At 45.3% G+C, this 24,701-nt stretch overlaps 8 non-coding genes and 2 pseudogenes across 8 annotated transcripts; all 10 read right to left on the bottom strand.

Moving 5' to 3' along the window:
• Positions 1–720: 720 nt before the first annotated feature.
• On the bottom strand, positions 721–911 carry LOC130338212 (U2 spliceosomal RNA). Its single transcript, XR_008878947.1, has one exon. It is a non-coding gene; the product is annotated as a U2 spliceosomal RNA (small nuclear RNA).
• A 2,093-nt stretch (positions 912–3,004) lies between these two features.
• LOC130338194 (U2 spliceosomal RNA) lies at positions 3,005–3,208 on the bottom strand (annotated as a pseudogene).
• Positions 3,209–8,234: 5,026 nt separating this feature from the next.
• Positions 8,235–8,367, bottom strand: LOC130338199 (U2 spliceosomal RNA; annotated as a pseudogene).
• A 2,096-nt stretch (positions 8,368–10,463) lies between these two features.
• LOC130338209 (U2 spliceosomal RNA) lies at positions 10,464–10,654 on the bottom strand. Its single transcript, XR_008878945.1, has one exon. It is a non-coding gene; the product is annotated as a U2 spliceosomal RNA (small nuclear RNA).
• Positions 10,655–12,756: 2,102 nt separating this feature from the next.
• On the bottom strand, positions 12,757–12,947 carry LOC130338185 (U2 spliceosomal RNA). The gene has a single exon (XR_008878933.1). It is a non-coding gene; the product is annotated as a U2 spliceosomal RNA (small nuclear RNA).
• A 2,092-nt stretch (positions 12,948–15,039) lies between these two features.
• LOC130338208 (U2 spliceosomal RNA) lies at positions 15,040–15,230 on the bottom strand. The gene has a single exon (XR_008878944.1). It is a non-coding gene; the product is annotated as a U2 spliceosomal RNA (small nuclear RNA).
• A 2,092-nt stretch (positions 15,231–17,322) lies between these two features.
• LOC130338207 (U2 spliceosomal RNA) lies at positions 17,323–17,513 on the bottom strand. The gene has a single exon (XR_008878943.1). It is a non-coding gene; the product is annotated as a U2 spliceosomal RNA (small nuclear RNA).
• Positions 17,514–19,608: 2,095 nt separating this feature from the next.
• On the bottom strand, positions 19,609–19,799 carry LOC130338206 (U2 spliceosomal RNA). Its single transcript, XR_008878942.1, has one exon. It is a non-coding gene; the product is annotated as a U2 spliceosomal RNA (small nuclear RNA).
• Positions 19,800–21,878: 2,079 nt separating this feature from the next.
• On the bottom strand, positions 21,879–22,069 carry LOC130338205 (U2 spliceosomal RNA). The gene has a single exon (XR_008878941.1). It is a non-coding gene; the product is annotated as a U2 spliceosomal RNA (small nuclear RNA).
• A 2,072-nt stretch (positions 22,070–24,141) lies between these two features.
• On the bottom strand, positions 24,142–24,332 carry LOC130338204 (U2 spliceosomal RNA). Its single transcript, XR_008878940.1, has one exon. It is a non-coding gene; the product is annotated as a U2 spliceosomal RNA (small nuclear RNA).
• Between the last annotated feature and the right edge of the window lie 369 nt (positions 24,333–24,701).

The raw sequence follows: 24,701 nt of genomic DNA, 5'->3' as shown, positions 1-24,701 counted from the left end.
AAGTCTGTGCACAGAATTTAGCAAGGGCCTCGCACCTTCTGATGCATCAGGTAGGTGCACAATAGCATAGCCTAACCCTCTGTACTTTGGTCTATATTGATGCGGGACATAGACAGCCAGCTGATGACCAATCCATTAGTGCAATGGATGGCTGGAAGCATTTGTCTTTGCCTTTGCAATACCACAGAAGCAATGCATGGTCAATGTACAGCAATGACACACCTGTGTGAACAGCCAGGAGACCCCCCCCCCCCCCCATGTTATGTTACATAGTTACATAGTTAGTACGGTCGAAAAAAGACATATGTCCATCAAGTTCAACCAGGGAATTAAGGGGTAGGGGTGTGGCGCGATATTGGGGAAGGGATGAGATTTTATATTTCTTCATAAGCATTAATCTTATTTTGTCAATTAGGAACATTCAGCACCCACCCGCTATCAAGGCAGCTGCCTATCATGTCATGCCCTACCTGCACAGGTGTGCTGGCTACTCAAATGATCCAATTAAGGAGGCCATTTAGTCAGCAGCAGCAGAAGTCCTGTGCCTGGACGCTCCAACAGGGGCCAGACACAAGCAGAAGCAGAAGCAGCAGAAGCAGCAGCAGCACCACCTTTTGTTTTTTGGCTGCAGCAGCAGCAAGGCCCACAGGGCTGGCTAGCTGGCTAGCCAGCAAGCAGGTAGCAATGAAAGTAGGAATCTTTCTTTTTAACCCTGTAAGGGGGTGGTGCACTGTACCCGAAGATACTGCCATATCGGGTCAATGCATAGGGCGACGGAAGCAAGCTTCGAAATCGGCCCCCGTTCTCAAAAATCCATTTAATATATGGTCCCCAGATAGGGGACGTATCAGATATTAAACTGATAAGAACAGATACTACACTTGATCTTAGCCAAAAGGCCGAGAAGCGATAACCGTGAAAGGGGCGGGCCCAACAAGGTCCCCTTCATGGGCACTATCACTGCTTGCTGTCAGGGAGGCTGCCAGACAATTTTCCATGCACACTCTGGGCTGGGGGGCAGTCAACCACCAGTACACACAGCAGAACCTAAACCCATACCATTATTGCTAAGCAGCAAGACAGGGGCCCATTGCACTCCCCCGGGGCCTTTTTAAATGCAATCCATAACCCGGATTTGCCAGGAACCCTTCTTACTCCTCCTACTTGCATGTGACACTGGGCTTAGGATCTGCATAGGAAACACACACACAAGCACACACCTACCTTTGTTGCCTGCAGATGCCTCCTTGGCTGTCCCCAAACGGTATCAAACCAACACCCACGGGAAGCTGTAAGCATAGAGGACATGCCTGCACCCCATTGGACTTACCTGTGTGGGTTAAATCCGGGTTATTTGACAACCTATGGCGGTGATGGTTCTGCTCAGGCAGAGCAGTGCTGATGCTCCTCATAAAGCTGTCGCTGCTGTGAAGGTTCTAGGTGACATCACAAATCCCTATGGTTACATACACAACAAAGCTGGGTTGTTGTTGTTTACACTCTGCAAGGCCTGTGGAAGTGAGTGACATCATAGCACTGTAGTTCTGAGGGTTCAAGATGGATGCAACAATCTCCTGTTGCTTCTATGAAGGCCGTAATAGACGACATCACCAAACAGCTCCATAGTCACATACACAGCAAAGGAGAGATGTTGTTTACACCTAGTGATGTCAGTGGTATTGAGTGACATCACAGCACAGTGCTAAGGCTCCTGGGCCTGGACACAGCAGCGGCTGCAATATCTCAACGGAGAATACGTTTATATCTATGTGTGTGTGTGCGCATATATATATATATATATATATATATATATATATATATATATATATATTTCTCCGCCGAAATCACTTTTAAACCCATTTCCACCTTTTTTTCCCTTCTCTTCCTCTTACTTTTTTTTCACGTTTTTTTACGTTTTTCTCCTTTTCGCCTCTTTTCTGGGCGTATTATTCTTCTTTTTCTTCTTTTTTTCCGTCTAATGCATACCCCATCAGTGCAGCAATGCTTATTCAATACCGCCAGCAGATGGAGACACTGGGGGATAATTTTCTAAGGATTTATACTGATTTTTCCTGTCTGAATTTGTCGCACAGAAAGTTGCAGGCCAAATATGTGTGACATTTCTGCGACTTTAGCTTCTAGAGCCTTTTTACAACATTATACATAGGTGCTGAATACATAAAAAGCGACTGTTCAGCGACAGACAAGTCGCATCGGCTGAAAGTAGGCCAGAATGTCAGTCCATGTTGGAGCAGGTTTAGATACAGTCTAAAGCATAGATCTCAAAGTCTGTGCACAGAATTTAGCAAGGGCCTCGCACCTTCTGATGCATCAGGTAGGTGCACAATAGCATAGCCTAACCCTCTGTACTTTGGTCTATATTGATGCGGGACATAGACAGCCAGCTGATGACCAATCCATTAGTGCAATGGATGGCTGGAAGCATTTGTCTTTGCCTTTGCAATACCACAGAAGCAATGCATGGTCAATGTACAGCAATGACACACCTGTGTGAACAGCCAGGAGACCCCCCCCCCCATGTTATGTTACATAGTTACATAGTTAGTACGGTCGAAAAAAGACATATGTCCATCAAGTTCAACCAGGGAATTAAGGGGTAGGGGTGTGGCGCGATATTGGGGAAGGGATGAGATTTTATATTTCTTCATAAGCATTAATCTTATTTTGTCAATTAGGAACATTCAGCACCCACCCGCTATCAAGGCAGCTGCCTATCATGTCATGCCCTACCTGCACAGGTGTGCTGGCTACTCAAATGATCCAATTAAGGAGGCCATTTAGTCAGCAGCAGCAGAAGTCCTGTGCCTGGACGCTCCAACAGGGGCCAGACACAAGCAGAAGCAGAAGCAGCAGAAGCAGCAGCAGCACCACCTTTTGTTTTTTGGCTGCTGCAGCAGCAGCAAGGCCCACAGGGCTGGCTAGCTGGCTAGCCAGCAAGCAGGTAGCAATGAAAGTAGGAATCTTTCTTTTTAACCCTGTAAGGGGGTGGTGCACTGTACCCGAAGATACTGCCATATCGGGTCAATGCATAGGGCGACGGAAGCAAGCTTCGAAATCGGCCCCCGTTCTCAAAAATCCATTTAATATATGGTCCCCAGATAGGGGACGTATCAGATATTAAACTGATAAGAACAGATTTTTTTTTTAACTTGACTACCCTTACGGGGGCAACTTTATTAAAAATTAAATAATGTTAACAAAATTGTGCAAATATGTCAATAAATACAGTTACATATAAATAACATATTTACAACATATTAAAACATAAAATGGGCACTTGGTGGCTTTACAAGATAGAATTCCATTCTTTTAAAAACCATTTTCTAGATAAAAGCGGAAATCTCTTCTTGTCTAAAAGATAGTACTGGTACATTTCATAAAAACAGATAGATAAAATGTCCTTCACAGATAAAACCTCATGCTTGAACAATAAAATATTCCTGGCCTTCCACAGAGCTGCCTTCACACAGTTTATGATCTTCCATGCAATAGTCTCTTGAGTCCGTGTTGGGCATTCCAGGCAACCATAAAAAACCACTGCAATATTTAAGTCTTTTAGTCCAGTTATCCTTTTTACCAGAGGGAGTATCTTTGTCCATATTTTCTGCGAGTAAAAACAAGTCCATATTAGATGGTGCACGGTCTCCTCTTGTCGGCATCCCTCCCTCGGGCAGGTTGCAGAGTTGGATAATCCTCTTCGGTGCTGGAATGCCCGGCATGGAAGACACTCGTGTGCGCAGCTCCAGGCCAGGTCCTTCTGTGAATTAAAAAGATAATTAATACTCAACATCTTCCAAATCTGTATACACTTCTGTTCGTTAAAATTTTTGATGGGAGTCACGGTACTGGTTTCTTTTATTTCCTTTAGTAGTTTTTTGCTATTGCACAGATCCTGAACACTTTTACCTTTAAAATTATATAAGTTTAAAATTTTTCCTAAAATCATGTATTGAGGGGGTAAATTCAAAGAATAAGGGCAACTTAAAACTGTAGAAAACCAGCCGTTCCTCCGCATAAAATAACCAGTATTAAAACGAACAAAATAAGACCAGTAGCTATCTTTAAAAACAGTAGTAAAACACATGCTAAAAAACTTTATTAAAAGGAAAGCTTTAAAATCTGGAAAATCCTTACCGCCCCTGGAGTTCGGTTTTATCACAATTTGTCTCTTTAATTTTTCGCTCTTAGAACTCCAAAAGAAAGTAAAACAAGCTTTTGTTATTTTCTTTAGAACCATTTCGGGGGGTGGGAAAACCAGACTTAAATACAATAAAATAGGTAAAAGCACCATTTTTGTAATTAAAACCTTCCCTTCCATTGTAAGTTCTCGCATGTTCCACATACATATTTTCTTATTTATTTTTTGAGCCACCAAGTCCCAGCTATTAAAACCATTATTAGACTCGTCAAAGGAGACACCTAAAATCTTCACCGACTCAGACACAGGGACGGGCACATCATACAAAGGCATTCCGCCTATGTTTAAAATGTTACTTTTGTTAAAATTGACTTTAAAACCGGAGGCACAATTAAAATATTGAATCTGTTTTAGCGTCTTCTGAAGCGATGGGGTGTCCCTGCAAAACACCGCAACATCGTCCATGTACCCCACTACCTTCGCCTCTAGTCCCCCTCCTCCTGGCAGGGGGACTCCATGGATCTGCTTATCCTTTCGTATTGTACATAAAAGAGGCTCTATTGCGCAAATGAAGAGTAGTGGGGACAAGGGACACCCCTGCTTCACTCCGGAATTTAAAATCACGCCCTGTGTCTTAAAACCATTTACTAAAATTTTACTAGTACAGTTATCATAAAAAGCTCTAAGAGACAATAAAAAGCCATCAGGTATACCCATTTTCTCTAAAACCTTAAAAAGATAAAAATGTGACACCCTGTCGAAAGCTTTTTCAAAATCTATGGATAAAACCGCCAGCTTTCCTTTTCTTAATTTGGTGTCGCTAATTACATCCTTTAAAAGGTTTAGGTTCTCCCATAAACTCCTCCCAGGCACCCCACAGACTTGGTTTGTATGAATTATTTTATGGATTACGTTCTTTAAGCGGTTAGCACACAGTTTCGCCATTATTTTATAGTCGCAGTTCAGAAGGGTGATTGGTCTCCAGTTTTTGAGTTCCGACCGGTCTCCCTTTTTGAATAGCAGGGAGACATCACCCTTCTTCCATGAGCCTGGGAGGATTTTAGACTTAAAGACTTCCGTAAAAAGGGAGAACAAATCTTCTTTTAAAATACCATAAAAAGTAACATAAAATTCAATGGGTATACCATCCGGCCCAGGCACTTTACCTGTTTTAAAACTCTTGACGGTCTCTAAAATCTCCTGCTCTGAAATATTCTGCAATAAAAAAGACTGTGAGACAGGATCTAAAAAATTGGTGATCTCCTTTAACGAGTCATTCATAAAACATTCATCAATGTGTTTTACATTAAAAAGATCCGCATAAAACTCTTGCACCTTTTTTAAAATACCCTGTACATCATTCACTCCTTCAATGTTTTCTATTAACCTTCTATTTTCATGTATTTTCTTAAAAAAATACCTGGAGCAGGTCTCGTTTTCCTCAAGATGCTGTATTCGAGACCTAAAGATAATTTCTTTTCCTTTCTGCTCCAGGCACTTAGTTATTTCTTTTTTAAGATCATGTACCTCCTTCTCCACCTCCATCCCATGTGCTCTGAATTTGTACAGGGTTTGCAGACGAGTATTTAGGATATTATAAAATTCACGTTTTTCTTTAGCTTTCCTAACCCCAACACGGATAAAAAATTCTTTTATTTTTAGTTTCATTTTTTCCCACCAGATACTGGTGGGAGTGTTGGGGTCTTTTACTCGTCTGCATTCCTTGTAAAAGGTGATAAAATCTGATAAAACCTGCGGATCTTCTAAAAGGGACACGTTTAACTTCCAGGCATTCCTACCAGTTCTCCTTTTAAAATCACTTTTAACTTTAAAATACAATAATTTATGGTCAGAAAAAACATTGGTAAAAAGATCACAGTTAAAAGGCAGTACTTGATAAGAACAAAAAATAAAATCTATCCTGGAGCTACAGCTTGCATTGCTCCAGGTAACACCGTCTTCCTCTGGTACGTTAAAATTACATTTTTTAAAAACATCAGTGAGATTAAAATCTAAAATCAAGTTTTTTAACATAAAAGACGTCTTGTCATAGTTCCTACTCACTGCGTTCGAAAAACGGCGTTCTCCCCTTAAAATACAATTAAAATCACCTGATAAAACAAGAGGACTAGAAGTGTTAATAAAAAGGGGTAAAATCTCCAACATTTTTATTCTTTCATTCTTATCAGGAGAACCATAAAAATTTAAAAACTGCCATTTAATACCATTAATAAAAGCGTTGACCAATAAAATTCTGCCTGGTAAAATTTCGTTAAAACTCTCAATTAAAACGTTCCCTTTAAAAAGTATGGCGACCCCTGCTGATCTGGACTCATTTGATCCAGACCAGACTGATGGACCGTGCACCCAATCATCTTCATATTCTTTATAATTTAATCTGTGCGGGATGCCACATTCCTGCAGGAAAAGGACGGAAGCAGCAAAAACCGACAAGTAATTAAATAGGGCAACCCTTCTTACTCTGGCGCTCACACTTCTCACGTTCAAGGACAGACCGGACAACTCAGCCATGGGAATGTACAAGAAAACGTCTTACACCTCTGATTCCCCCTCCGAAGCCTCATACCCCCCAAAATCTGACTCAACTGTACGCATAGAGGAAGCAGGAGAGGAGGCACCATCACTCAGCCGACCCCCCTCCTCCATCATGATTGAGGCATAGTTGTTCTCGGGCATCCTGGCAATCAGGGCTCCAGACTCATTGGGTTCTTCCACCTCTTGCCCCTCCATAGGGGTCGGGTGTTCACTTAGTTCCGTCTCTGGTACCTCAGAGACGGTCACCCCTGAAACCTCCTCCTGGCAGGGAGGAGGGGGGGTATCCCCTATGGGGACCTGTGGAGGAACGTCACTTGGGTTCCCTGCATCCGCAGGTACTTCCATCGGCTCCCCCTGGACCGCCTCCGAATAGAGTCTTCTGGAGCCCCTCCGCCTTTTAACCTTCACCTCTCCACCCGGATCATCGCTCTCAGGGGGACCCTGAGCCAGAGGTTGCTGAGGAGCGGATTCGGCCGCCGTCCGCTCCTCTCTTAACCCAGCATGCTCCTGGGGGCCAGTTTTTTCACCACTTGCACGTTTTTTGGCCATCCTCTGCTCTTTAGGGTCCCCTCCTTTTGCCTGAGGGGGGTCTTTCTCCTTCTCCATCTCACCGCTTACCTCTTGTGGGGGGGTAATCACTGGCTCTGCTTGCCTCGGCTGGTGTCCCGGTTGCTGTCCTTGCTGCCTCCAGGGTTGCCACTGCTGCTCCGTCCTATGTCTGTGGGGACAAGAGGAGAAAAGGTGACCGAATTGTTGACAGAAATTGCACCTCCCTCCTCTTGTGCATTTCTCTGTCTCGTGCTGTGTGCTACCACATTTTTTGCATGTACTTTCACAGTTTTCTTTTGTGTGTCCATATCTGTGACACTTCCTGCAGTAGCTTGGCATCCCCGCATAAAAGAGGTCGCCACACATATTATTTATTTTAAAACGAGCTGGTGGTAGTTGTATTCCCCCTGGCAATCTGTCATCTTTTTTGCATGTAACCTGAAATCTCCACTTAGATGTCCAGATGCCACAGCTGTTCATGATTTTTCCTCTGCACTCAACCTTACTAAAATAGACTTGTAAAAACAACTCAACATCGTGTAGGTTGGCGAAAGGGGAATACATCTTTACTACCACCAGCTTAATATCGTCTAGAACGTGCTCAATAATCCGGACACCCTGAAGCTTTTTGTCTTTACTCGCAGCAGCTCTGGTAACAAAATCTCTGTGGATGCCATTTTGTGTGAACGTCACATCAAAAATTTTACGCTTCGGGTAGTCCTGGATTGCCAATATCTCGCCCTTCTGTATTCCGAAAACTCCTCCGAGCACGTCCTCTACTACGAATTTCAAATCGTCCGCCCTTTTGGTATCATCCGTGAGAATGACTCTCACGGTGTTTTTGATCCTTGCGTATGCCGGCACAGAACCTGGATCCGGATCATCATCCATGGTTCTAACCTCTCTCCACCCGAAGGTCTTGAGAGGCGATCGCTACTCGTTACCCTGGGACTAGGCCCTCTCCCCAATAGCAACAAGTGGGTGAAGCCCAGGCAATAAACCTGGGCGATCCCACAAGGCCGAGGAGAGGGGTACCCGAGTACCTTCTGACCAGATCTCCTGTATTACTACACTTGATCTTAGCCAAAAGGCCGAGAAGCGATAACCGTGAAAGGGGCGGGCCCAACAAGGTCCCCTTCATGGGCACTATCACTGCTTGCTGTCAGGGAGGCTGCCAGACAATTTTCCATGCACACTCTGGGCTGGGGGGCAGTCAACCACCAGTACACACAGCAGAACCTAAACCCATACCATTATTGCTAAGCAGCAAGACAGGGGCCCATTGCACTCCCACGGGGCCTTTTTAAATGCAATCCATAACCCGGATTTGCCAGGAACCCTTCTTACTCCTCCTACTTGCATGTGACACTGGGCTTAGGATCTGCATAGGAAACACACACACAAGCACACACCTACCTTTGTTGCCTGCAGATGCCTCCTTGGCTGTCCCCAAACGGTATCAAACCAACACCCACGGGAAGCTGTAAGCATAGAGGACATGCCTGCACCCCATTGGACTTACCTGTGTGGGTTAAATCCGGGTTATTTGACAACCTATGGCGGTGATGGTTCTGCTCAGGCAGAGCAGTGCTGATGCTCCTCATAAAGCTGTCGCTGCTGTGAAGGTTCTAGGTGACATCACAAATCCCTATGGTTACATACACAACAAAGCTGGGTTGTTGTTGTTTACACTCTGCAAGGCCTGTGGAAGTGAGTGACATCATAGCACTGTAGTTCTGAGGGTTCAAGATGGATGCAACAATCTCCTGTTGCTTCTATGAAGGCCGTAATAGACGACATCACCAAACAGCTCCATAGTCACATACACAGCAAAGGAGAGATGTTGTTTACACCTAGTGATGTCAGTGGTATTGAGTGACATCACAGCACAGTGCTAAGGCTCCTGGGCCTGGACACAGCAGCGGCTGCAATATCTCAACGGAGAATACGTTTATATCTATGTGTGTGTGTGCGCATATATATATATATATATATATATATATATATATATATATATATATTTCTCCGCCGAAATCACTTTTAAACCCATTTCCACCTTTTTTTCCCTTCTCTTCCTCTTACTTTTTTTTCACGTTTTTTTACGTTTTTCTCCTTTTCGCCTCTTTTCTGGGCGTATTATTCTTCTTTTTCTTCTTTTTTTTCGTCTAATGCATACCCCATCAGTGCAGCAATGCTTATTCAATACCGCCAGCAGATGGAGACACTGGGGGATAATTTTCTAAGGATTTATACTGATTTTTCCTGTCTGAATTTGTCGCACAGAAAGTTGCAGGCCAAATATGTGTGACATTTCTGCGACTTTAGCTTCTAGAGCATTTTTACAACATTATACATAGGTGCTGAATACATAAAAAGCGACTGTTCAGCGACAGACAAGTCGCATCGGCTGAAAGTAGGCCAGAATGTCAGTCCATGTTGGAGTATGTTTAGATACAGTCTAAAGCATAGATCTCAAAGTCTGTGCACAGAATTTAGCAAGGGCCTCGCACCTTCTGATGCATCAGGTAGGTGCACAATAGCATAGCCTAACCCTCTGTACTTTGGTCTATATTGATGCGGGACATAGACAGCCAGCTGATGACCAATCCATTAGTGCAATGGATGGCTGGAAGCATTTGTCTTTGCCTTTGCAATACCACAGAAGCAATGCATGGTCAATGTACAGCAATGACACACCTGTGTGAACAGCCAGGAGACTCCCCCCCCCCCCCCCCCATGTTATGTTACATAGTTACATAGTTAGTACGGTCGAAAAAAGACATATGTCCATCAAGTTCAACCAGGGAATTAAGGGGTAGGGGTGTGGCGCGATATTGGGGAAGGGATGAGATTTTATATTTCTTCATAAGCATTAATCTTATTTTGTCAATTAGGAACATTCAGCACCCACCCGCTATCAAGGCAGCTGCCTATCATGTCATGCCCTACCTGCACAGGTGTGCTGGCTACTCAAATGATCCAATTAAGGAGGCCATTTAGTCAGCAGCAGCAGAAGTCCTGTGCCTGGACGCTCCAACAGGGGCCAGACACAAGCAGAAGCAGAAGCAGCAGAAGCAGCAGCAGCACCACCTTTTGTTTTTTGGCTGCAGCAGCAGCAAGGCCCACAGGGCTGGCTAGCTGGCTAGCCAGCAAGCAGGTAGCAATGAAAGTAGGAATCTTTCTTTTTAACCCTGTAAGGGGGTGGTGCACTGTACCCGAAGATACTGCCATATCGGGTCAATGCATAGGGCGACGGAAGCAAGCTTCGAAATCGGCCCCCGTTCTCAAAAATCCATTTAATATATGGTCCCCAGATAGGGGACGTATCAGATATTAAACTGATAAGAACAGATACTACACTTGATCTTAGCCAAAAGGCCGAGAAGCGATAACCGTGAAAGGGGCGGGCCCAACAAGGTCCCCTTCATGGGCACTATCACTGCTTGCTGTCAGGGAGGCTGCCAGACAATTTTCCATGCACACTCTGGGCTGGGGGGCAGTCAACCACCAGTACACACAGCAGAACCTAAACCCATACCATTATTGCTAAGCAGCAAGACAGGGGCCCATTGCACTCCCACGGGGCCTTTTTAAATGCAATCCATAACCCGGATTTGCCAGGAACCCTTCTTACTCCTCCTACTTGCATGTGACACTGGGCTTAGGATCTGCATAGGAAACACACACACAAGCACACACCTACCTTTGTTGCCTGCAGATGCCTCCTTGGCTGTCCCCAAACGGTATCAAACCAACACCCACGGGAAGCTGTAAGCATAGAGGACATGCCTGCACCCCATTGGACTTACCTGTGTGGGTTAAATCCGGGTTATTTGACAACCTATGGCGGTGATGGTTCTGCTCAGGCAGAGCAGTGCTGATGCTCCTCATAAAGCTGTCGCTGCTGTGAAGGTTCTAGGTGACATCACAAATCCCTATGGTTACATACACAACAAAGCTGGGTTGTTGTTGTTTACACTCTGCAAGGCCTGTGGAAGTGAGTGACATCATAGCACTGTAGTTCTGAGGGTTCAAGATGGATGCAACAATCTCCTGTTGCTTCTATGAAGGCCGTAATAGACGACATCACCAAACAGCTCCATAGTCACATACACAGCAAAGGAGAGATGTTGTTTACACCTAGTGATGTCAGTGGTATTGAGTGACATCACAGCACAGTGCTAAGGCTCCTGGGCCTGGACACAGCAGCGGCTGCAATATCTCAACGGAGAATACGTTTATATCTATGTGTGTGTGTGCGCATATATATATATATATATATATATATATATATATATATATTTCTCCGCCGAAATCACTTTTAAACCCATTTCCACCTTTTTTTCCCTTCTCTTCCTCTTACTTTTTTTTCACGTTTTTTTACGTTTTTCTCCTTTTCGCCTCTTTTCTGGGCGTATTATTCTTCTTTTTCTTCTTTTTTTTCGTCTAATGCATACCCCATCAGTGCAGCAATGCTTATTCAATACCGCCAGCAGATGGAGACACTGGGGGATAATTTTCTAAGGATTTATACTGATTTTTCCTGTCTGAATTTGTCGCACAGAAAGTTGCAGGCCAAATATGTGTGACATTTCTGCGACTTTAGCTTCTAGAGCATTTTTACAACATTATACATAGGTGCTGAATACATAAAAAGCGACTGTTCAGCGACAGACAAGTCGCATCGGCTGAAAGTAGGCCAGAATGTCAGTCCATGTTGGAGCAGGTTTAGATACAGTCTAAAGCATAGATCTCAAAGTCTGTGCACAGAATTTAGCAAGGGCCTCGCACCTTCTGATGCATCAGGTAGGTGCACAATAGCATAGCCTAACCCTCTGTACTTTGGTCTATATTGATGCGGGACATAGACAGCCAGCTGATGACCAATCCATTAGTGCAATGGATGGCTGGAAGCATTTGTCTTTGCCTTTGCAATACCACAGAAGCAATGCATGGTCAATGTACAGCAATGACACACCTGTGTGAACAGCCAGGAGACCCCCCCCCCCCCATGTTATGTTACATAGTTACATAGTTAGTACGGTCGAAAAAAGACATATGTCCATCAAGTTCAACCAGGGAATTAAGGGGTAGGGGTGTGGCGCGATATTGGGGAAGGGATGAGATTTTATATTTCTTCATAAGCATTAATCTTATTTTGTCAATTAGGAACATTCAGCACCCACCCGCTATCAAGGCAGCTGCCTATCATGTCATGCCCTACCTGCACAGGTGTGCTGGCTACTCAAATGATCCAATTAAGGAGGCCATTTAGTCAGCAGCAGCAGAAGTCCTGTGCCTGGACGCTCCAACAGGGGCCAGACACAAGCAGAAGCAGAAGCAGCAGAAGCAGCAGAAGCAGCAGCAGCAGCAGCAGCACCACCTTTTGTTCTTTGGCTGCAGCAGCAGCAAGGCCCACAGGGCTGGCTAGCTGGCTAGCCAGCAAGCAGGTAGCAATGAAAGTAGGAATCTTTCTTTTTAACCCTGTAAGGTGGTGGTGCACTGTACCCGAAGATACTGCCATATCGGGTCAATGCATAGGGCGACGGAAGCAAGCTTCGAAATCGGCCCCCGTTCTCAAAAATCCATTTAATATATGGTCCCCAGATAGGGGACGTATCAGATATTAAACTGATAAGAACAGATACTACACTTGATCTTAGCCAAAAGGCCGAGAAGCGATAACCGTGAAAGGGGCGGGCCCAACAAGGTCCCCTTCATGGGCACTATCACTGCTTGCTGTCAGGGAGGCTGCCAGACAATTTTCCATGCACACTCTGGGCTGGGGGGCAGTCAACCACCAGTACACACAGCAGAACCTAAACCCATACCATTATTGCTAAGCAGCAAGACAGGGGCCCATTGCACTCCCACGGGGCCTTTTTAAATGCAATCCATAACCCGGATTTGCCAGGAACCCTTCTTACTCCTCCTACTTGCATGTGACACTGGGCTTAGGATCTGCATAGGAAACACACACACAAGCACACACCTACCTTTGTTGCCTGCAGATGCCTCCTTGGCTGTCCCCAAACGGTATCAAACCAACACCCACGGGAAGCTGTAAGCATAGAGGACATGCCTGCACCCCATTGGACTTACCTGTGTGGGTTAAATCCGGGTTATTTGACAACCTATGGCGGTGATGGTTCTGCTCAGGCAGAGCAGTGCTGATGCTCCTCATAAAGCTGTCGCTGCTGTGAAGGTTCTAGGTGACATCACAAATCCCTATGGTTACATACACAACAAAGCTGGGTTGTTGTTGTTTACACTCTGCAAGGCCTGTGGAAGTGAGTGACATCATAGCACTGTAGTTCTGAGGGTTCAAGATGGATGCAACAATCTCCTGTTGCTTCTATGAAGGCCGTAATAGACGACATCACCAAACAGCTCCATAGTCACATACACAGCAAAGGAGAGATGTTGTTTACACCTAGTGATGTCAGTGGTATTGAGTGACATCACAGCACAGTGCTAAGGCTCCTGGGCCTGGACACAGCAGCGGCTGCAATATCTCAACGGAGAATACGTTTATATCTATGTGTGTGTGTGCGCATATATATATATATATATATATATATATATATATATATATATATATATTTCTCCGCCGAAATCACTTTTAAACCCATTTCCACCTTTTTTTCCCTTCTCTTCCTCTTACTTTTTTTTCACGTTTTTTTACGTTTTTCTCCTTTTCGCCTCTTTTCTGGGCGTATTATTCTTCTTTTTCTTCTTTTTTTTCGTCTAATGCATACCCCATCAGTGCAGCAATGCTTATTCAATACCGCCAGCAGATGGAGACACTGGGGGATAATTTTCTAAGGATTTATACTGATTTTTCCTGTCTGAATTTGTCGCACTGAAAGTTGCAGGCCAAATATGTGTGACATTTCTGCGACTTTAGCTTCTAGAGCATTTTTACAACATTATACATAGGTGCTGAATACATAAAAAGCGACTGTTCAGCGACAGACAAGTCGCATCGGCTGAAAGTAGGCCAGAATGTCAGTCCATGTTGGAGCAGGTTTAGATACAGTCTAAAGCATAGATCTCAAAGTCTGTGCACAGAATTTAGCAAGGGCCTCGCACCTTCTGATGCATCAGGTAGGTGCACAATAGCATAGCCTAACCCTCTGTACTTTGGTCTATATTGATGCGGGACATAGACAGCCAGCTGATGACCAATCCATTAGTGCAATGGATGGCTGGAAGCATTTGTCTTTGCCTTTGCAATACCACAGAAGCAATGCATGGTCAATGTACAGCAATGACACACCTGTGTGAACAGCCAGGAGACCCCCCCCCCCCCATGTTATGTTACATAGTTACATAGTTAGTACGGTCGAAAAAAGACATATGTCCATCAAGTTCAACCAGGGAATTAAGGGGTAGGGGTGTGGCGCGATATTGGGGAAGGGATGAGATTTTATATTTCTTCATAAGCATTAATCTTATTTTGTCAATTAGGAACATTCAGCACCCACCCGCTATCAAGGCAGCTGCCTATCATGTCATGCCCTACCTGCACAGGTGTGCTGGCTACTCAAATGATCCAATTAAGGAGGCCATTTAGTCAGCAGCAGCAGAAGTCCTGTGCCTGGACGCTCCAACAGGGGCCAGACACAAGCAGAAGCAGAAGCAGCAGAAGCAGCAGCAGCACCACCTTTTGTTTTTTGGCTGCAGCAGCAGCAAGGCCCACAGGGCTGGCTAGCTGGCTAGCCAGCAAGCAGGTAGCAATGAAAGTAGGAATCTTTCTTTTTAACCCTGTAAGGGGGTGGTGCACTGTACCCGAAGATACTGCCATATCGGGTCAATGCATAGGGCGACGGAAGCAAGCTTCGAAATCGGCCCCCGTTCTCAAAAATCCATTTAATATATGGTCCCCAGATAGGGGACGTATCAGATATTAAACTGATAAGAACAGATACTACACTTGATCTTAGCCAAAAGGCCGAGAAGCGATAACCGTGAAAGGGGCGGGCCCAACAAGGTCCCCTTCATGGGCACTATCACTGCTTGCTGTCAGGGAGGCTGCCAGACAATTTTCCATGCACACTCTGGGCTGGGGGGCAGTCAACCACCAGTACACACAGCAGAACCTAAACCCATACCATTATTGCTAAGCAGCAAGACAGGGGCCCATTGCACTCCAACGGGGCCTTTTTAAATGCAATCCATAACCCGGATTTGCCAGGAACCCTTCTTACTCCTCCTACTTGCATGTGACACTGGGCTTAGGATCTGCATAGGAAACACACACACAAGCACACACCTACCTTTGTTGCCTGCAGATGCCTCCTTGGCTGTCCCCAAACGGTATCAAACCAACACCCACGGGAAGCTGTAAGCATAGAGGACATGCCTGCACCCCATTGGACTTACCTGTGTGGGTTAAATCCGGGTTATTTGACAACCTATGGCGGTGATGGTTCTGCTCAGGCAGAGCAGTGCTGATGCTCCTCATAAAGCTGTCGCTGCTGTGAAGGTTCTAGGTGACATCACAAATCCCTATGGTTACATACACAACAAAGCTGGGTTGTTGTTGTTTACACTCTGCAAGGCCTGTGGAAGTGAGTGACATCATAGCACTGTAGTTCTGAGGGTTCAAGATGGATGCAACAATCTCCTGTTGCTTCTATGAAGGCCGTAATAGACGACATCACCAAACAGCTCCATAGTCACATACACAGCAAAGGAGAGATGTTGTTTACACCTAGTGATGTCAGTGGTATTGAGTGACATCACAGCACAGTGCTAAGGCTCCTGGGCCTGGACACAGCAGCGGCTGCAATATCTCAACGGAGAATACGTTTATATCTATGTGTGTGTGTGCGCATATATATATATATATATATATATATATATATATATATATATATATATATTTCTCCGCCGAAATCACTTTTAAACCCATTTCCACCTTTTTTTCCCTTCTCTTCCTCTTACTTTTTTTTCACGTTTTTTTACGTTTTTCTCCTTTTCGCCTCTTTTCTGGGCGTATTATTCTTCTTTTTCTTCTTTTTTTTCGTCTAATGCATACCCCATCAGTGCAGCAATGCTTATTCAATACCGCCAGCAGATGGAGACACTGGGGGATAATTTTCTAAGGATTTATACTGATTTTTCCTGTCTGAATTTGTCGCACAGAAAGTTGCAGGCCAAATATGTGTGACATTTCTGCGACTTTAGCTTCTAGAGCATTTTTACAACATTATACATAGGTGCTGAATACATAAAAAGCGACTGTTCAGCGACAGACAAGTCGCATCGGCTGAAAGTAGGCCAGAATGTCAGTCCATGTTGGAGCAGGTTTAGATACAGTCTAAAGCATAGATCTCAAAGTCTGTGCACAGAATTTAGCAAGGGCCTCGCACCTTCTGATGCATCAGGTAGGTGCACAATAGCATAGCCTAACCCTCTGTACTTTGGTCTATATTGATGCGGGACATAGACAGCCAGCTGATGACCAATCCATTAGTGCAATGGATGTCTGGAAGCATTTGTCTTTGCCTTTGCAATACCACAGAAGCAATGCATGGTCAATGTACAGCAATGACACACCTGTGTGAACAGCCAGGAGACCCCCCCCCCCATGTTATGTTACATAGTTACATAGTTAGTACGGTCGAAAAAAGACATATGTCCATCAAGTTCAACCAGGGAATTAAGGGGTAGGGGTGTGGCGCGATATTGGGGAAGGGATGAGATTTTATATTTCTTCATAAGCATTAATCTTATTTTGTCAATTAGGAACATTCAGCACCCACCCGCTATCAAGGCAGCTGCCTATCATGTCATGCCCTACCTGCACAGGTGTGCTGGCTACTCAAATGATCCAATTAAGGAGGCCATTTAGTCAGCAGCAGCAGAAGTCCTGTGCCTGGACGCTCCAACAGGGGCCAGACACAAGCAGAAGCAGAAGCAGCAGAAGCAGCAGCAGCACCACCTTTTGTTTTTTGGCTGCAGCAGCAGCAAGGCCCACAGGGCTGGCTAGCTGGCTAGCCAGCAAGCAGGTAGCAATGAAAGTAGGAATCTTTCTTTTTAACCCTGTAAGGGGGTGGTGCACTGTACCCGAAGATACTGCCATATCGGGTCAATGCATAGGGCGACGGAAGCAAGCTTCGAAATCGGCCCCCGTTCTCAAAAATCCATTTAATATATGGTCCCCAGATAGGGGACGTATCAGATATTAAACTGATAAGAACAGATACTACACTTGATCTTAGCCAAAAGGCCGAGAAGCGATAACCGTGAAAGGGGCGGGCCCAACAAGGTCCCCTTCATGGGCACTATCACTGCTTGCTGTCAGGGAGGCTGCCAGACAATTTTCCATGCACACTCTGGGCTGGGGGGCAGTCAACCACCAGTACACACAGCAGAACCTAAACCCATACCATTATTGCTAAGCAGCAAGACAGGGGCCCATTGCACTCCCACGGGGCCTTTTTAAATGCAATCCATAACCCGGATTTGCCAGGAACCCTTCTTACTCCTCCTACTTGCATGTGACACTGGGCTTAGGATCTGCATAGGAAACACACACACAAGCACACACCTACCTTTGTTGCCTGCAGATGCCTCCTTGGCTGTCCCCAAACGGTATCAAACCAACACCCACGGGAAGCTGTAAGCATAGAGGACATGCCTGCACCCCATTGGACTTACCTGTGTGGGTTAAATCCGGGTTATTTGACAACCTATGGCGGTGATGGTTCTGCTCAGGCAGAGCAGTGCTGATGCTCCTCATAAAGCTGTCGCTGCTGTGAAGGTTCTAGGTGACATCACAAATCCCTATGGTTACATACACAACAAAGCTGGGTTGTTGTTGTTTACACTCTGCAAGGCCTGTGGAAGTGAGTGACATCATAGCACTGTAGTTCTGAGGGTTCAAGATGGATGCAACAATCTCCTGTTGCTTCTATGAAGGCCGTAATAGACGACATCACCAAACAGCTCCATAGTCACATACACAGCAAAGGAGAGATGTTGTTTACACCTAGTGATGTCAGTGGTATTGAGTGACATCACAGCACAGTGCTAAGGCTCCTGGGCCTGGACACAGCAGCGGCTGCAATATCTCAACGGAGAATACGTTTATATCTATGTGTGTGTGTGCGCATATATATATATATATATATATATATATATATATATATATATATATATATATTTCTCCGCCGAAATCACTTTTAAACCCATTTCCACCTTTTTTTCCCTTCTCTTCCTCTTACTTTTTTTTCAAGTTTTTTTACGTTTTTCTCCTTTTCGCCTCTTTTCTGGGCGTATTATTCTTCTTTTTCTTCTTTTTTTTCGTCTAATGCATACCCCATCAGTGCAGCAATGCTTATTCAATACCGCCAGCAGATGGAGACACTGGGGGATAATTTTCTAAGGATTTATACTGATGTTTCCTGTCTGAATTTGTCGCACAGAAAGTTGCAGGCCAAATATGTGTGACATTTCTGCGACTTTAGCTTCTAGAGCATTTTTACAACATTATACATAGGTGCTGAATACATAAAAAGCGACTGTTCAGCGACAGACAAGTCGCATCGGCTGAAAGTAGGCCAGAATGTCAGTCCATGTTGGAGCAGGTTTAGATACAGTCTAAAGCATAGATCTCAAAGTCTGTGCACAGAATTTAGCAAGGGCCTCGCACCTTCTGATGCATCAGGTAGGTGCACAATAGCATAGCCTAACCCTCTGTACTTTGGTCTATATTGATGCGGGACATAGACAGCCAGCTGATGACCAATCCATTAGTGCAATGGATGGCTGGAAGCATTTGTCTTTGCCTTTGCAATACCACAGAAGCAATGCATGGTCAATGTACAGCAATGACACACCTGTGTGAACAGCCAGGAGACCCCCCCCCCCCATGTTATGTTACATAGTTACATAGTTAGTACGGTCGAAAAAAGACATATGTCCATCAAGTTCAACCAGGGAATTAAGGGGTAGGGGTGTGGCGCGATATTGGGGAAGGGATGAGATTTTATATTTCTTCATAAGCATTAATCTTATTTTGTCAATTAGGAACATTCAGCACACACCCACTATCAAGGCAGCTGCCTATCATGTCATGCCCTACCTGCACAGGTGTGCTGGCTACTCAAATGATCCAATTAAGGAGGCCATTTAGTCAGCAGCAGCAGAAGTCCTGTGCCTGGACGCTCCAACAGGGGCCAGACACAAGCAGAAGCAGAAGCAGCAGAAGCAGCAGCAGCACCACCTTTTGTTTTTTGGCTGCAGCAGCAGCAAGGCCCACAGGGCTGGCTAGCTGGCTAGCCAGCAAGCAGGTAGCAATGAAAGTAGGAATCTTTCTTTTTAACCCTGTAAGGGGGTGGTGCACTGTACCCGAAGATACTGCCATATCGGGTCAATGCATAGGGCGACGGAAGCAAGCTTCGAAATCGGCCCCCGTTCTCAAAAATCCATTTAATATATGGTCCCCAGATAGGGGACGTATCAGATATTAAACTGATAAGAACAGATACTACACTTGATCTTAGCCAAAAGGCCGAGAAGCGATAACCGTGAAAGGGGCGGGCCCAACAAGGTCCACTTCATGGGCACTATCACTGCTTGCTGTCAGGGAGGCTGCCAGACAATTTTCCATGCACACTCTGGGCTGGGGGGCAGTCAACCACCAGTACACACAGCAGAACCTAAACCCATACCATTATTGCTAAGCAGCAAGACAGGGGCCCATTGCACTCCCACGGGGCCTTTTTAAATGCAATCCATAACCCGGATTTGCCAGGAACCCTTCTTACTCCTCCTACTTGCATGTGACACTGGGCTTAGGATCTGCATAGGAAACACACACACAAGCACACACCTACCTTTGTTGCCTGCAGATGCCTCCTTGGCTGTCCCCAAACGGTATCAAACCAACACCCACGGGAAGCTGTAAGCATAGAGGACATGCCTGCACCCCATTGGACTTACCTGTGTGGGTTAAATCCGGGTTATTTGACAACCTATGGCGGTGATGGTTCTGCTCAGGCAGAGCAGTGCTGATGCTCCTCATAAAGCTGTCGCTGCTGTGAAGGTTCTAGGTGACATCACAAATCCCTATGGTTACATACACAACAAAGCTGGGTTGTTGTTGTTTACACTCTGCAAGGCCTGTGGAAGTGAGTGACATCATAGCACTGTAGTTCTGAGGGTTCAAGATGGATGCAACAATCTCCTGTTGCTTCTATGAAGGCCGTAATAGACGACATCACCAAACAGCTCCATAGTCACATACACAGCAAAGGAGAGATGTTGTTTACACCTAGTGATGTCAGTGGTATTGAGTGACATCACAGCACAGTGCTAAGGCTCCTGGGCCTGGACACAGCAGCGGCTGCAATATCTCAACGGAGAATACGTTTATATCTATGTGTGTGTGTGCGCATATATATATATATATATATATATATATATATATTTCTCCGCCGAAATCACTTTTAAACCCATTTCCACCTTTTTTTCCCTTCTCTTCCTCTTACTTTTTTTTCACGTTTTTTTACGTTTTTCTCCTTTTCGCCTCTTTTCTGGGCGTATTATTCTTCTTTTTCTTCTTTTTTTCCGTCTAATGCATACCCCATCAGTGCAGCAATGCTTATTCAATACCGCCAGCAGATGGAGACACTGGGGGATAATTTTCTAAGGATTTATACTGATTTTTCCTGTCTGAATTTGTCGCACAGAAAGTTGCAGGCCAAATATGTGTGACATTTCTGCGACTTTAGCTTCTAGAGCATTTTTACAACATTATACATAGGTGCTGAATACATAAAAAGCGACTGTTCAGCGACAGACAAGTCGCATCGGCTGAAAGTAGGCCAGAATGTCAGTCCATGTTGGAGCAGGTTTAGATACAGTCTAAAGCATAGATCTCAAAGTCTGTGCACAGAATTTAGCAAGGGCCTCGCACCTTCTGATGCATCAGGTAGGTGCACAATAGCATAGCCTAACCCTCTGTACTTTGGTCTATATTGATGCGGGACATAGACAGCCAGCTGATGACCAATCCATTAGTGCAATGGATGGCTGGAAGCATTTGTCTTTGCCTTTGCAATACCACAGAAGCAATGCATGGTCAATGTACAGCAATGACACACCTGTGTGAACAGCCAGGAGACCCCCCCCCCCCCCATGTTATGTTACATAGTTACATAGTTAGTACGGTCGAAAAAAGACATATGTCCATCAAGTTCAACCAGGGAATTAAGGGGTAGGGGTGTGGCGCGATATTGGGGAAGGGATGAGATTTTATATTTCTTCATAAGCATTAATCTTATTTTGTCAATTAGGAACATTCAGCACCCACCCGCTATCAAGGCAGCTGCCTATCATGTCATGCCCTACCTGCACAGGTGTGCTGGCTACTCAAATGATCCAATTAAGGAGGCCATTTAGTCAGCAGCAGCAGAAGTCCTGTGCCTGGACGCTCCAACAGGGGCCAGACACAAGCAGAAGCAGAAGCAGCAGAAGCAGCAGCAGCACCACCTTTTGTTTTTTGGCTGCAGCAGCAGCAAGGCCCACAGGGCTGGCTAGCTGGCTAGCCAGCAAGCAGGTAGCAATGAAAGTAGGAATCTTTCTTTTTAACCCTGTAAGGGGGTGGTGCACTGTACCCGAAGATACTGCCATATCGGGTCAATGCATAGGGCGACGGAAGCAAGCTTCGAAATCGGCCCCCGTTCTCAAAAATCCATTTAATATATGGTCCCCAGATAGGGGACGTATCAGATATTAAACTGATAAGAACAGATACTACACTTGATCTTAGCCAAAAGGCCGAGAAGCGATAACCGTGAAAGGGGCGGGCCCAACAAGGTCCCCTTCATGGGCACTATCACTGCTTGCTGTCAGGGAGGCTGCCAGACAATTTTCCATGCACACTCTGGGCTGGGGGGCAGTCAACCACCAGTACACACAGCAGAACCTAAACCCATACCATTATTGCTAAGCAGCAAGACAGGGGCCCATTGCACTCCCACGGGGCCTTTTTAAATGCAATCCATAACCCGGATTTGCCAGGAACCCTTCTTACTCCTCCTACTTGCATGTGACACTGGGCTTAGGATCTGCATAGGAAACACACACACAAGCACACACCTACCTTTGTTGCCTGCAGATGCCTCCTTGGCTGTCCCCAAACGGTATCAAACCAACACCCACGGGAAGCTGTAAGCATAGAGGACATGCCTGCACCCCATTGGACTTACCTGTGTGGGTTAAATCCGGGTTATTTGACAACCTATGGCGGTGATGGTTCTGCTCAGGCAGAGCAGTGCTGATGCTCCTCATAAAGCTGTCGCTGCTGTGAAGGTTCTAGGTGACATCACAAATCCCTATGGTTACATACACAACAAAGCTGGGTTGTTGTTGTTTACACTCTGCAAGGCCTGTGGAAGTGAGTGACATCATAGCACTGTAGTTCTGAGGGTTCAAGATGGATGCAACAATCTCCTGTTGCTTCTATGAAGGCCGTAATAGACGACATCACCAAACAGCTCCATAGTCACATACACAGCAAAGGAGAGATGTTGTTTACACCTAGTGATGTCAGTGGTATTGAGTGACATCACAGCACAGTGCTAAGGCTCCTGGGCCTGGACACAGCAGCGGCTGCAATATCTCAACGGAGAATACGTTTATATCTATGTGTGTGTGTGCGCATATATATATATATATATATATATATATATATATTTCTCCGCCGAAATCACTTTTAAACCCATTTCCACCTTTTTTTCCCTTCTCTTCCTCTTACTTTTTTTTCACGTTTTTTTACGTTTTTCTCCTTTTCGCCTCTTTTCTGGGCGTATTATTCTTCTTTTTCTTCTTTTTTTTCGTCTAATGCATACCCCATCAGTGCAGCAATGCTTATTCAATACCGCCAGCAGATGGAGACACTGGGGGATAATTTTCTAAGGATTTATACTGATTTTTCCTGTCTGAATTTGTCGCACAGAAAGTTGCAGGCCAAATATGTGTGACATTTCTGCGACTTTAGCTTCTAGAGCATTTTTACAACATTATACATAGGTGCTGAATACATAAAAAGCGACTGTTCAGCGACAGACAAGTCGCATCGGCTGAAAGTAGGCCAGAATGTCAGTCCATGTTGGAGCAGGTTTAGATACAGTCTAAAGCATAGATCTCAAAGTCTGTGCACAGAATTTAGCAAGGGCCTCGCACCTTCTGATGCATCAGGTAGGTGCACAATAGCATAGCCTAACCCTCTGTACTTTGGTCTATATTGATGCGGGACATAGACAGCCAGCTGATGACCAATCCATTAGTGCAATGGATGGCTGGAAGCATTTGTCTTTGCCTTTGCAATACCACAGAAGCAATGCATGGTCAATGTACAGCAATGACACACCTGTGTGAACAGCCAGGAGACCCCCCCCCCCCCATGTTATGTTACATAGTTACATAGTTAGTACGGTCGAAAAAAGACATATGTCCATCAAGTTCAACCAGGGAATTAAGGGGTAGGGGTGTGGCGCGATATTGGGGAAGGGATGAGATTTTATATTTCTTCATAAGCATTAATCTTATTTTGTCAATTAGGAACATTCAGCACCCACCCGCTATCAAGGCAGCTGCCTATCATGTCATGCCCTACCTGCACAGGTGTGCTGGCTACTCAAATGATCCAATTAAGGAGGCCATTTAGTCAGCAGCAGCAGAAGTCCTGTGCCTGGACGCTCCAACAGGGGCCAGACACAAGCAGAAGCAGAAGCAGCAGAAGCAGCACCACCTTTTGTTTTTTGGCTGCAGCAGCAGCAAGGCCCACAGGGCTGGCTAGCTGGCTAGCCAGCAAGCAGGTAGCAATGAAAGTAGGAATCTTTCTTTTTAACCCTGTAAGGGGGTGGTGCACTGTACCCGAAGATACTGCCATATCGGGTCAATGCATAGGGCGACGGAAGCAAGCTTCGAAATCGGCCCCCGTTCTCAAAAATCCATTTAATATATGGTCCCCAGATAGGGGACGTATCAGATATTAAACTGATAAGAACAGATACTACACTTGATCTTAGCCAAAAGGCCGAGAAGCGATAACCGTGAAAGGGGCGGGCCCAACAAGGTCCCCTTCATGGGCACTATCACTGCTTGCTGTCAGGGAGGCTGCCAGACAATTTTCCATGCACACTCTGGGCTGGGGGGCAGTCAACCACCAGTACACACAGCAGAACCTAAACCCATACCATTATTGCTAAGCAGCAAGACAGGGGCCCATTGCACTCCCACGGGGCCTTTTTAAATGCAATCCATAACCCGGATTTGCCAGGAACCCTTCTTACTCCTCCTACTTGCATGTGACACTGGGCTTAGGATCTGCATAGGAAACACACACACAAGCACACACCTACCTTTGTTGCCTGCAGATGCCTCCTTGGCTGTCCCCAAACGGTATCAAACCAACACC

Source organism: Hyla sarda, unplaced genomic scaffold (genome assembly GCF_029499605.1).
Source record: "Hyla sarda isolate aHylSar1 unplaced genomic scaffold, aHylSar1.hap1 scaffold_515, whole genome shotgun sequence".
NCBI lineage: Eukaryota > Metazoa > Chordata > Amphibia > Anura > Hylidae > Hyla > Hyla sarda.
This window is presented reverse-complemented; position numbering and strand designations above follow the sequence as displayed.